The sequence below is a fragment of the Ambystoma mexicanum genome, chromosome 11 (assembly GCF_040938575.1).
Source record: "Ambystoma mexicanum isolate Mex_15411 chromosome 11, UKY_AmexF1_1, whole genome shotgun sequence".
NCBI lineage: Eukaryota > Metazoa > Chordata > Amphibia > Caudata > Ambystomatidae > Ambystoma > Ambystoma mexicanum.
In genome coordinates, this window is record NC_090934.1 from 317,094,414 (window position 1) to 317,108,562 (window position 14,149).

Here is a 14,149-nt window from a genome sequence, read left to right on the forward strand (position 1 = left end):
CAGTGGCCATGGCCTTTGTCTGTACCCACTATATATAATGCCCACTCAGCCATTCCCACTCTGTAAGGCCATGGCCAGTGATTTAGCACCCCCCTGTTGCTGTACAAAATGTTTGGTAAACTTTATTTCTATAGCTGCGGGTACAGAACCACATATACTTTCGGTAATACCTGCGGTTATGTGCAGTCATTATACCTGCGGCTATTGGGAAACGCAATGATAATAATGCTTTCCTGAGCTCCCAGACCTTCACCAAGTGCCCCCTTCTTGTGTGCCTGCTTCTCCCACTCCCTTGATGTTGTCCTCCCCTCCCCTGCCCTCTCCCTTTCCCCCTACAACACTCGTCATTTCCGTGATGCAGTTTCAGTTGAAGTGTCAGGCATCGATGGTTATACCCCAGGTTATAACCGAGGGTATGCCACAAATGTTTGAAGCTATGTGTAGCAAACTAAACTTGGTCCCTAGCCCCCCTCCAACTCCCAAATTTTACTTGGTGTCCTGTTGTGCCCCCCCACACCTCCAGACTATTGGCATGTGTCTGTTTGTTCACCTGCAAATGACTTTTTTTTTCTGCCTCCAGACCAAATGCAGTTATGTGGCCAAACAGTTTAGGAATAATTATAGTTTGGTCAATTGTTGTTCTTCTAAACTAATGATGGAGGAATGCCTCATTGGAAGAACTACCAAATTAGTTTCAAAGCTTCTGAAACATTTTATCGGGAAGACTTCCCTTCCGCAGTTAGACTTAGTAAGATTTACAATGTATCAGCTTCCTCTAATGTATCAAAATGTCATCGTTAATATATGTTAAACTCGTTTATTCCTTATTTTACTGTATTCTAACCTTACTTTTACAAGTGTGTGAAAGTCATACATGTAGTAGTGAGCGTGAGCAACAGCACAAGAGGTTCCAGAAAGGTGCACTTGTCTCTGCCACCAAACATTTCCCCAAAACTGCAGCATAGCTTGAAGAAATGTAATTTTATTTCACAGATCATGGAAAATGCGGCTATGCTACTAAAACATTGAGGGTTTCATATTACCTGTTAAACGTTAGATGAGAACGATGACTTGGTAGGTGGCGCTCCTCATAGTGTGCTGTATTGGGCATACACGTACAGGACTCTCCACTCCTGGATCTTAGAGACCCAGTTCTCCCATGAAGAATTCTACAGACCACACAATAAAAACCAGTGCGCGTCTATAGCCCTGAAGAAAGTTGTGACATCCAGTCTCAATACCACTGAAACCGGTCGGCTTTTTTTGCGACCTGAGTAGTCAAATCTGGATCAGATAAGATCCCTACATCAGTTTGCTGGTAGACACTACCACTAAGAAGGGATCACCATATTGTTCTCTTTTCTTTCTTCAAACCTACTGACCAACGGAGCTCATATATTAAGGAAACAAATCTCCGAACCCACTCAACAACAGGAGTCAGCATCAACGACCACCATCTTTTTGGTATATGTCCGAGATTCTATTCTATTTTTAACCATTTCTTTGCTTCACCACTCACATTGAATATATGTATAATGTAATATAAGTTGTCTTCTATAGCACTGTTTTGCAAATAATGTTGGCCTTGCTGGACATGGCTATGTAAGAAACGATGGCAGTGTGTTATTCGTATAGCGGGAAGGCAGTTGCATAAAACATTGGTGTTGATAGACGCAGGTCGGAAGTACCTGTTACCTGTGTGCCAATATGAATATCTCCCCCTCTTCCTTGATGATCTCCTGGTTTACCTGGCTACCCTCTGATCTGGGGCCCAAGGGTCCCCCCCCCGCCAGTTGCACACTTGCACTACCCCCCTGGCAACTTTTGCACTTGGAGACTGTTTCTGTTCCACTACAGCCTCTACTAGCACTTGACACCTGATGTCTGCACTTACCCTTGCACTTGCCGCCAGCTGGCTGCACTTCTTTGTATTCTATTTATTTCTTTATTTAATTCACTGTCATCCTATGTACTGTACTGCCCCCTCCACCTTGCACATTTCCCCTCCCCCCCTCTCCACTGTGCTTGCACAATCTCAATTTCACCTGGCCTAGTACGATCACTGTCTCTGTCTTCCCTCTTTTTCCCCTCCCTTGCCTCGTTGCACCTTGAAACACTTGTGTATAGGTGCGTTATAAATGCCATATTATATCATATCATATTATCATATCTTTAAGTTGTTTGTGGTTGGTACTGACTAGGCAGGTTAGCCATATGGGCATCTCCTGGATTGTGGAGTGCAAAAAGAAACAGCATGATTGTTAATAGGAAATGGGTAGAGTTTGAATCTGTTAAGTACACTAGGGGCCTCATTACGACTTTGGAGGCAGCCATGCCCTTAATAAGGGCATGGCTGCCTCCAAAATCGTGTCCGGGTCCGGTTTCCCTGAATGGAGAAATACCAGACCATTCCCACTTTGGAGGGCCCAGTATTTCCTCCTTCAGGGAACCCGGACCCAGTCCTTCCCCATTCCCATTGAGCCCCCATAGGGCTCAATGGGAATGGGGAGGGAGCCAACAACGGGCCCGTCAATAACGGATTTTTCCCGACCCATCGCAGAAACACGTCGATTCACAATTACTTGGTCTCTTCTTGATATAACCTTTTTCTCACTTGTACTTTTGCCATTTCTCAGCTGGATTTCTCTTACAGAGACCTTTGATTGAGGACCCACAAAGTGCTGGACCCTCTGTCAAATGTATGTTATGTTATGTATGTTATGCTGCTTTCAAAGTTCAATCACTCATTAGCAGTTCAATTTTACTTGCGTCTCTTACCACACGCATTTTAACAATGTTCATTCCAGCGCTCGCCGTACAATATTGCTACTTGAAACCATTGTTTCAACACAGGCCGGTCTTGTATGGGTCTCCCCAACTCACTGGCTGTGTTGTTTTCATTGACGCTGCTTTGATCTTGGAGTCAAAGACGGTACCACAGCGGCTGGTGCTTCGCCTCGCCTTGATTATTGATGCAGGAGGGCCCTGTGTATCTTCGACACACAATGCAGGGTTCTTCAGCCTTGTTTCCTGGTCTTAAGCTTTCTATTCTTGAGTTTTCTGGCAAATAACAGTTCTTTGTCGAAAAGGTCAAGGGTGCTTCCCTTTTTGCGATCCCCTTCTGTTTTGCCGTCTTTCTTCTATCGTTAAACTGCCATCTCGAAACTGCTGTTTCCTCGTGTTCTTTGCCTTAATCAGAGTGTACTCTTGTGCTCTGCCTTTTATCCACGTGGGGAAGCTTAATGGAAGTCAGGTGTGTGTGTGATGGTCAGTAATTGCCTGAATTCGCCTGACCATTGTATTGGGATAAGTCAGGTATACTGCTCGGGTGTTAGTCTGTTTTCTCTCATTGCAGGCTGTCCATGTGAAAGCGTTTGTGTTGTGAAAGGGGAAAAGTAGAGTTCCTAAATATCCTACCTGGTAGGATGGGGTGAAGGTGTTATAGGGAAGGGGATACCGCATCTCACCATTTGGCATCCCACTCCCACTCCCCGAAGACACCTCACCCAGGTGATCCTACCGCACTGGTCCACCGCCAGGAACTGGGTCCAAAAGTGATAGCTGTGTCCTGACCACCTGGATGACAGATCCCCGGGGAGTAGTGGGTGATACACCTTCTGGTTCCTCACAGGAAGCAAGATTTTAATAGTGAGGAGTTAGTTGAGACATGAGGGGGGTGGAGAGTGGAGGCAAGAGTGTTGTTACTTCCTTGCTCTTGGTGGCAGATCTCACTGAGATTAAAGGTGCGGGTCAGTGCCACGCAGGAGATGTTCCACGAATCAGCTTGGTTTCCTGCAGATGGCAGTGCCAAGAGTTTTGAAAAATGCTTGCCCTAAATTAGTACAAGTTGCTGGTGCACAGTTTCTAGTCAATTGCTATTACTTTTCATTTATTTCAAAGTGGTTGGTTCAAAAGCCAAGTCTTGAGCTGTTTCCTGAAAGTCATGTGGTTCTCCTCCATGCAGAGAGGTTTGGGTAGGGTGTTGCTAGAACTGAAAAATAGGATCCTCCTTGCCGTTCCTTTTTGAAGTTAGGGACTATCACTAGTGCCACATTGCTGGACCTACTTGTTCTGGAAGGAGTGTGGTGTATAATATCAATGCTAAGACACTATCTGATCTACTAGCGTTTCTCTCAGCAGTTGTGCAAAATAATCCCAAAACCTGGTTCATCAGACATTTTCACACATAATGGGAAGAATATGCTGCAAATGAATGTTTTCTAATACCTGAATTCTGTATTTTACTTTATTTCAAATATGTTCTTGGGTAGCAGCCTTCTTTTATCCTACATATATGTGACACAGCATCATTTCTTCCAGAACAAAACAATGCAGAGAAAGGAAAGTGTAGAGTGTACCAAGAACACTTCCACACTGAAGCTATTGGCACCTAGATGACATTATAAATGTTGGCCAACCAAAGCAAAAACCCCATTAAATATTTGAAATGGACTCCAAATGCGGAACAGTCTCACGCATTTAAAAGCCAAACTCCTCACAAATGTCTCCTAGAAAAATGTGGAGCCTCTTTGACTCTCCCATTATGAATGACATTTTTTCAAGATATTGCTTTCATGATAGGAGCTTATGCACATTCCTAATATTCCTGACCGATGACTACCTATGCCTGTTATCACAGCTGCAATCATTTGGGCAAGCATAATTAGGCTACGTTCACACCATGTTCTGTAGTGTCTTTTTAAGTTTTTAAATGGACAGTGAATAATTTGTATCACAGGTTAAAGCATTGTCACGCATGTCACTAAATTTGCTTGCCTCTCTCCAGGTGTTCAAAATGCTGTTGGCATCCTATCACTTCTTCTGATTGAGTTCAGATTGCTTATTAAAACACAATCCATAAAACAGTCCGCAACCCCCGGCGCAATATCTCATCTCCTCCAAATGTTGCTTTTAGCACCTTAACTTTTCAGATGACCACCACTCAGAATCCAACACATTGGCATACAGAATTTTTCACGTTATTTTTATGTGCATTGTACAGTGCACTGTCGCCGCTTGCGTGGTCTCTTGGTGCTCTGGCAGATCTGCAATGGGAGGGGGTTGGCTATTTTTAGTGGGGTTGTGAGGGAAAAGAACAAGAGAGCTTTGATGTGTAGCTTCAGTTCGGAGAAACCAGTCACTGAGCATTGGTGCTTTTTCGGTCGGTAGCAGTCATTTGGTGTTGAGGTCTGGTTTTGGATTGTTTGGTTTCATGTTGGGTGAATGCAACATAGTTGCTCAAACAATAACCTTAATGCTAGATCCATACTCCCGGGTGTCCCTCGGCCTCTGTTTGGCTAGCAAATGCATCATTCTGCAGTTCGAGGAGTGCCATACACATTACTGAATGCCTCGGCATGCCTTAACCTGGCATACTGTGATAGTAAAAACCTAAGCAAATGGTGACTGTTCCACAAGCTTGTTTCAGTAGTATCACTGGCCTATGGAAGTCCCTTGTGCTAATGATGGAGGAACCCCTGGCATATCATGGCTCTATATCAATATTTGCACACCCCAGTATTGACCTTTCCCTTGGATTAAAAAGAAAAAGGGACAGCCATTTCCTGAGGCTGCTCTGTCAGCTCCAGACGACACAGTGAGAAAAGCGAATATCGAATGTATTCTGTCACCAGCATAGGAACAACCCCAATTGCAAAAAAAGATTGACGGTTTTGCTGCTATTTCAAGAGTTTGAGGTAAGTTGATCTGGAATCCACTGGTGAAGAACCAGCGCCACACTGGATCAAAAGAATTAACAAGCCGCCATCCCATCACCACCCCAATATAATAGGTGCTTGCCAATGACATGAGTAGGGTGTGATCAATGATCAGCCATACTAGAGCAGGCAGTCACAAGGAACAACCACCATAACACTGGAAGAGGAACATCTGAAAAGCCAGCAGATGCCTTGAAATGCAAACGGCCTATGTGCACTTTCTACTGTCTAACAGAATGAAAGGCCGCACACTGCATCAATAACTTTCCCTAATAACATTGAGCCCCAGACCCAGGAAGGTGCTTGTCCCAAAGAGCCTGGGGACCCTGCTGAGATTACCACACTCAAGCACAGCAATGGCCTGGCAGAAGAGCTCGTCATAATGTCCCTAGGCTTCTCAATGGCTTCAACTCCCCAGATGCCTTCTGATCAAAATGCCAGGCATGACACTGACCCCTTGTACATAATGGCTATATCATTGTTGTATTGTGCCTGCGCCTCGTTTTATATATGGTTGCTAACTAAAACCAAGCACTTTCCTTTAGTCAGGCCGTTTAGTTGTTTTATTGATTGGATACTTATTTTACAGTTTTCTGTTTCTGTATTTTATATTAATCCGTTTAGATCCAGCAGATGCGAAGAACTCACTTTGAACGGGAGCATCTCCCTGCAAGAGCAGCACCTGAAGACGACTTAGTTGGCAGGCTGTGCATTACAAGCAAAAATGTATTCTGTGCGTTGGCAGAACTGGTGAGATAGCTCAGTGAGCTAAAAACCTGCTTCAGAAATCTGTCACAGGGTTGAATCCTGGCAGGGCTGTTTCAGTTGCTCATCCTTCAGTACCATTATGAATAACACTTAATATTACTTGGCAGCATAAGGAATTTGACATGAAGAAATGCAATATAAATGCTTAGGTAAAAGTGTCAATTACTACTAATTATTACAAGCTACTAGCCATGCATACAAAGGCACTTACACCCTAAATTCTCCATATGTACACAACACACCACTGCTTATTCGCCATCAGTCACATTTCACTCGTCAATGGGTAGTGCACGTGTTGAGGCTTAATTACTGCATTATTATTGATCTTGCTTCTACGTTACCCATGCCCATAGTGTGTTGCTATCCTTTGCTGGCTGCTACTTTCCAATCTCCTTTTCTTCTTCTTGGGAACGAATCGAAAGGGTTAAAGGCAGTTATCTTGGCAGAGGCAGTACGGCCTGCCCCAAGGTGTACATTGGGATTCTGGAGCCGCTGGAATTAGCATATCACAGCTTTACTCTCCCTACAAGTGGCACAGCGTGAAAGCACAGGTTGTACTGCAAGCGCCAGACTCTCCCAGGAGGAGGGCGGTGAACTGAAATGTTGCACTATACATTTTAACCTTAACAGCGCGATTGGTGTGGAAAATACAATATTTACTCTGTGCTAATTAGTTGAATTCTGTTTTTAATATATAGGGGTTGTGTTTTTATTCACCTCCCACTGTGTAATTGACAATACACCAGTCAACAGCCACGGTGTAAACAGGGAGTGAACCCCACCCCCCAACACACACCTTGCACACTGTAATCCAGGGCACACCCCTAACCTTCCAATCTGAGACCAAACTTCCGTTCCCCGAGTGTAATCAGGGACAGCTCTCTTCAACCACAATGTGATCCCAGGCTCACACTTCCCCTCCCATGTTGTAATGTGTGAGGACACCTCACCACCCACAGTGAAATCATGGGCACGTGACTCAGCTTTCGTATTGTAATCAGGGACAGATCCCTGTCCTCGCACAGTGTATTCCCAGGCACATACTTCCCCTCCCATAGTGCAATTTGGTGCAGGTCCCGCACCTCCCACATTATAATCATGGGTGCACACGTAGCAATGACATAAGCAACGCAAAGCAAATCTAGTGTGCAACTAAGCCTTCATTTGAGGTTAGTCTCAGGATGGGTTGGTAAAACGCCTAGTGGAAGGGACTAATATCCGAAAGGGAATGGCTATGGAAAACATGCCATGGATGGGAGGTTTAACTCAAAAAGACTGAAACCTACTCTTAATCAGTCTTGTGCCCTTCTAGGAGGCCCTAGGATATCCAAAACAAAAATTCCAATGACCCGGCCAACTGAAATGGTTCAAAACCTAATCTCATGCAATCCAATGCAGGTTAATCCTAGACTATGCAACACAAAATCCAATCCAAAATCCGACCAATAGAATGATACACTACCTATTACCATAGTCTTCAGCCCTATACTATAACATAATCCAAAGGAGCACAAGTTTGCAGAATTCCTCCTTCAGAAGTACTCACAACACCGATTGGTCTTCTCAGTTGATTGTCTGTTTCTCAGGTTTCTGGTTCTGTCTCTTCAGGCTCATGTCACAGGTCCAAGGTTTCTCCTGGCATCCTCTCCACCAGGCTTTGATTTCACAAGTCACCGATTCTTCATTCAGGATTCGTGCACTGTCATTCTCTCTAGGCCAATGCAGTTCATCTCGTTCCCACTGAACCCAGACTCTTAACAGAGAAATCCAATGGAGCCTTTCTATTCCTAGCCTGTTGATGCTAGAGCTTTTGTCTGAAAAACTCCAACAATAATTCCACCTTCTCACATATGGGGTCTTCCACCTCGCTGAGAGTTGTATTACCAGGATCTTTCAGCTCTTTCTGATGAACAGTTCTCCAGAGCTTCCTTGAGTGAGACAGTCTCACTTTCAGGCAGGCAGCAGCAGTAGGTATGTATTCCTCCTCCAGGTCCAGGACACCAAAGTACTGCTTTATCATTGGTTAATTGGGAAGGACCACTTGAGCATGCAAGCATCTCTGGATGAGGCTTTAAACACACTTGTGTTCTCATGTGCTATCTTGATTTTCTTCAGACGTTCAGCTGTTCCATGTAGCTCCGCACTGGGGTGAAGTGCGTACATGGATGGACTTGGCTTTCAGAACCGATCATGAGGTATGTGAGCTGGTGGCACTTGTCTGTCTAATCCATGCCTCTTCTCACATTTCATGTTCATATGCCAGCTTGGTCGAGCAGTGTCGGCTCCATGATCCATAGTGCTACAATCCCCTGGAGTTAACTGGGACTTGTATTTCTTCATTTGCCTCAATTTCAGTTGCATTTGTAGGTGGCTACTGCCTCTAGGGGCAAAACCAGAGGCCATGGAATCTTGCCCCTTCAACTACGTGGGGCCCATCCTGGGCAGCGATCAGGCCACCCAGTCCCCTGTGACCTATTTTCCCCTGTGTAAAGCATGGTGAACACCTCTGACTCACCACATACCCCTTTCCCTCCGACAGGTATTACGAAGGGTCTGAGAAGGCTGTAAGGCTTTCCCCCATGACTGGGACAAAGAGTTTCGTTTTTTGAGCAAGCACCAAGGCCTTGAATTGGTTTCCGCTTGCTGAAGTTTTCTTGGATGGACTTTTCTCGGAAGATCTTGAGTCTGTTTGGGACTCCCACTTGTTGGGTGTGGGCCCTCACAAATGGCACAGTGATGGATGGAATAATTACATAATGCAGTACATTTCCTTGGGACACAGGATGGCACTTCAACACGACACAAATGGCTAAATACAGTGGGGCATATGGGACAGTAAAAAAGGTCAAAGGGGAACAAGGCAGATGATAGGAATTTATTCAAAGAAACCAACTGCTAGTTAGATGATAAATCAATACAATGGTGGATAGTTTTTTGAGGAGTTCATATGGTTTTTCAATGCAATATCCCCAACAAATACCTTGACACCCACTGCCATCTGTCCCTGCAGCTTTCATTATGTGAGGGATTTCAACTGAGCAGAAGTAGATTTTGTGCATTCCGAATACGAGTGTCAGCAGCATTCTGGGTGCTTTCTTCCCTACCCTTTTGGTCTACTGCTTCATGCTGCCAATTGAAAGATGAATAATTGAAGAATGGCCACCCTGCCCCTTCTCCCATCAGGATATTTGTAATAGCAATAAGCAGTTTGCATGTGGGACAAATTAATCTGAAATATTTCCTTTGCTTTCAAGAAAGTCCTTGAACATTTCATGACAAGGGATTTATGCGCCCAGATGCCTTTGGGCCAGGTGCGATTTACAAATAAAACGAATACAAATACAATTGTTGGACTGAGCCAAGCATAACTGGAAGTCAGGCTGGGTGAAGGAATTGCCTGTTCTCTTGTTAGCAGCAGTACCTCAAGCTCGGGACAGATCTCCTCTCTCCCAATATTTCACCTTGCCAGTGGATAGTTGATGGCACAGCAGTGGCTTGAGAGCAGTGTACAGCAGTGCTTTCTTTTCGGGAATTAAGATGCAATTGAGTATCTGAGAGGCAATCAACCATCATGCACTTATCATGCGCTCTAATGCTCCACTGTGACTTTACCTTTGTTCTGGATTGGCAGTGCGGTTTTTGCACCTACGGAACTGACTACCAGCTTCTAAAAGTGAAGTCACTACCATCAACCCTCGTGTCTTGCCTTCAGATCAGACACATTGCGTTAATTAGCTCCTAACCTTATTAAATTGGGTTGAAGTTGGCCTCCAATCCTAGCATCACACGTGGTTATGAATACAGCTGCAGCAGGCTGACAAACAGTGAGAGTGGTGTACCATCAGGAGCTTTGGGTGACTTTAGACTGCGGCAACTCGGTCCTTTTGTAACGAGGCACGGGTACTTGCATATAGGTGCCTTTCCATGCTCTCATAGAATTGCTTCACCTGTGAACTGCTAACACAGTCTCAGAGCAAATGAAGAACATCTGGCTATAGCCTTTGATCAAAGTTGTCCTGGTCTGCTTCCGATCTTGGTTCTTGATGATGGGGCACGGCTCCAGTCTCAGTTACGGAAGGTTGTTTGGTCAAGTTGTAGACAGACGATGGACTGGTGACATGCCTGTGCTCTCCTTTACTCTCAATAAAGTGCCACCGAGCTGTGGTTCTAAGTAAGGGACCAGCACCCTGTGGCTCTCCATATGTTTTGGACTAGGACTCCCAAGATTCCCCACCATTGATTTTGCTTGCTAAGGGTGATTGGAATTGTAGTCCAAAACATCTGGAGAGTCAAAGGGTGCCGGCCCCTCTTGTCTGGTCAGGCTCCAGCGACTGAAAGATGTCTTCAAAGCTGAGCCAGAAAGACTCCCTCCACCTCTTTTGATTTTTTTGTTGAACTGTAGCCTAGAGTTGGAAGGAAGCTGAAGGAAGCCTGGGAATTGTTATGGATTCTTACATTGTAGGATGACAGTTTATGGGTTTGTGAGTTCTCACGTGTCAATGACCAATCTGCACGAATAGAGATGCTGCATGTGGGTCTTTTAATCTGCTGAAACAATGATTTGTGAAACGCACGTTCTTATGGATGCAAATTAAAACCAGTCTCAATAGCCGATTTTTTAAATTGCCCGATCCCGAAGCATTCCCACTGCAGCACTCTGCATCTCATTTTCTATCAGAGCAAAGAGATTTTACACTTGTTTCATCCTGTGTCCTCATTAGACCTCTCTTCACTTTCTCTCCTAATTACCCAGGAGACTGTTTTTGAAAGCTGCAGGTAGCAATGCCAGCGATCAGGAAACTGCACCCGTAACTCGGCAGAAAGTTTCACTTGGTAGATATGGGGAATGTGGTGAAAGTGCCTGGTCAGGTGATGATGCCAAGCATATGCTGCAGGCACAGGGCAAAGATTTCCATTGAGGGGGTGCTGGGAATCGTTACATATAATGATATGATATGATATGGAATGATAAGTCACGCCTGTACACAAGTGTTTCTAGGCGCGAATGCAGTTGTTTAGCTGCTGTTACGGTTGGTAGCATAGGGCAGGAAGCAGGCTTCAGACATATGCTTAAGTACAACTGTGACTTCTGCCCTATGGAGTACAAGTTTGAGTAGAGGCTAAAATGCCCACTCAGCCCTCACAATTCTACAAACCAATAGCCAAGACAATCATTAAGGTAAAAAGGCAGAGTTAAGAGGAATACCTCCTATCTCTTTTGTGGTGACATGGGTCGAGGGAAGGCTAGGCTCTTAAGATTGGTGTGAATGTGATCCAGTAGTGACCCAAACAACACTGTCATAAATAAAGGGAATGTACAATCAAGGTTCTATACAAATATATGTACTTTAATCAAACGCACCATCTTCAAGAAAACTAAGTAGAAAACACTGTACAAAGCCCACCCATATGGAAAGAGCTGAACAGATACAACAGATAGAAGAATGTAACACGATTATAAAAAAAAGGAGTGATAAGCAAATTATTAACCTCAAAAAGGATATGTCTTTGGGTGAAAAAGGTGCAAAAGGGACCTAACTATTCTCTAGGGCCCAAAATGGACCATGGGGATAGTTATTTGTCAATAGTACCTTGTTTCAGTTACTTGACGGTTTGACTCAGTCAAACCCAGTTTTGAGCAGTGATGCAAATGGATCAAGCTCAGTTTGGCTACGTTGGATCATGTGTGCCCAAGCAGCAAGTGGGCATCGAGCAGGTTCGAATGAGGCAGATCTACATCTTTTGGATGCAGTGTTCGGTGAAGCAGGTTGGGGTGCTTACTAGGATCTGTTCGAAGTCAAGCTGGGTCGACTTGGGGTGTAACCTCTAGAAAGGGTTTACGAGTGACACAGCAGGGGTTCAAGTCGGCGAATGGCGATCCTGTTACTTCGATGTGCAGTTTGGCAAAGTGGTAGTTCAAAGGCGAGTCAGGTTGAGATGTGGCATAACCCCTGTTCGAGGCATCCAAGCCTAGCAGGTGACAGGCATAGGCAGGCCATGATGCAGCATTGATCAGCAGGTGACAGGCATAGCCAGATCATGAGTGAGCATTGATCTGGATTGAGATACAGAAAATGCAATTCAAATGGTCGGAGGCGTGCCAAAGGGTGAACCGACAGGGTCTCTGTGATCTGATGAGTGGCAAAAGGAGTCCAGCAACAGTACAAGCAGCTTGGTGCAGCAAAGCAGGGAGCCTTAGCTGATCTCATCCTCTAGATGATGTAAGACCCACTCGGGCTGTAGGACAGCATGAGCCCTTTCAGAGTCTGCTCTTCCAGCCTTTGGAGATTCTGGTGCAGAGTGACAGGTCCTGGTCACACCAAGAGTCACCATAATGTGCCCCGGGAGTGGTTAGGAGGAAGAGCTTTCATCTGCCTTGGTCTGCTACTTCTTCACCTCCGTGGTTAAGGGCTTTGGAAAGTGAAAGTGAAACCCTCCCAAAAGAGAGGCCAAATTAATCCTTCTCAGGTTTTGTTCCAGAGTGAATCAAAGAAGTTGTGGGATACCCCTTCTTTTAAAGGTAAAAGTCTACAAATGGTTTGACTAAAGGTAGCCTGTTTTAGGACTCAAATCTACACTCTTGAAACGAGTAGACTTTGTCCTTCTGACATCACGCCCAAAATGCTTTGGGCTACAGGAAGCGGAGGAAATAGGAACAAGAGATAGAACAAGAGATAGAGGAAGAGAGAAACAAGATGGTGTAACCTTCTCCCAAATGGACAGAGCTCTCACTGTCTACACTAACCCCACCCCTTCCCATTTCTCAATAGGATCAAAGGCCCCTTTAGTATGCAGCAACCTCGGGGGAAGCTACTCCTTTTGAATCGGTGTATTCCTTTGGGACCAACACAGCTTGCTTTTAAGTGTCTGTTTCTGGAGGAGGGCCTTACCCACTCTTACAAAGAGATCAAAGAAGAGGCAGTATAATCCAGGTTCCTGTCCTGTCACTTGGCAGGACCAGCCTGTCTGCCCAGAATACACATCACTTTCCACAGTTGAGCTTGCTCAAAGAACCTGATACACGTGTGATATCTAATAAAATGGTGCTTCAATGATTATAAAAAGTGCCATGCATCATACTCTATTTCAGGGCACTGGATGACCCCAACTGGATAATACATGCCTGCATGGCTTATGTTCAGAGTTTGCCAACAGCATGGGCTACTCCGAAACATAATATTTGGGCTATTCCGAATCATAATATTTCTGAAGAGGGGTGCATATCTTAAATGCCTCCCCTCGGCTTTAGTGACTTTGGCTGACACTTCAGCTGTCAAGAGGGTACCTGTGACCTGAACCTGCTATGTGCCACTGTAAGGCAAAAGCTGCAATCAGGCTACGGATGCAGCAGTGCACATGTGTAGACTATGTTTTTGGGCTCGAGCTTATGAAAGAGCAATCTGATCAGCAGATTACCCATTTCGGAGATGCAATTACCCACATCATTTTATTTAATAATAAAAAATCAAAAAGCTGGGGCTTCTACAGCCTTGCCAGATGGCAAGTCCTCACAGCAACCAGTGGCTCAAAGACATTTAGACCCTGATTCACAGAGCATTTTCCAAAGGGGTTTTGCCATTATAAAACGCTTCTATGAATTAGGCTCTAAGTGTCTGTATAAAGTTATGACCTTCATTGACTTAAATTTGAAAATATAAACACAC

General features: G+C 44.8%; 1 protein-coding gene across 1 annotated transcript in view; it reads left to right on the plus strand.

Moving 5' to 3' along the window:
• The window catches only part of HIVEP3 (HIVEP zinc finger 3), a 791,497-nt gene that overhangs the window by 253,115 nt on the left and 524,233 nt on the right, over window positions 1–14,149 (plus strand). The window lies entirely within an intron of this gene.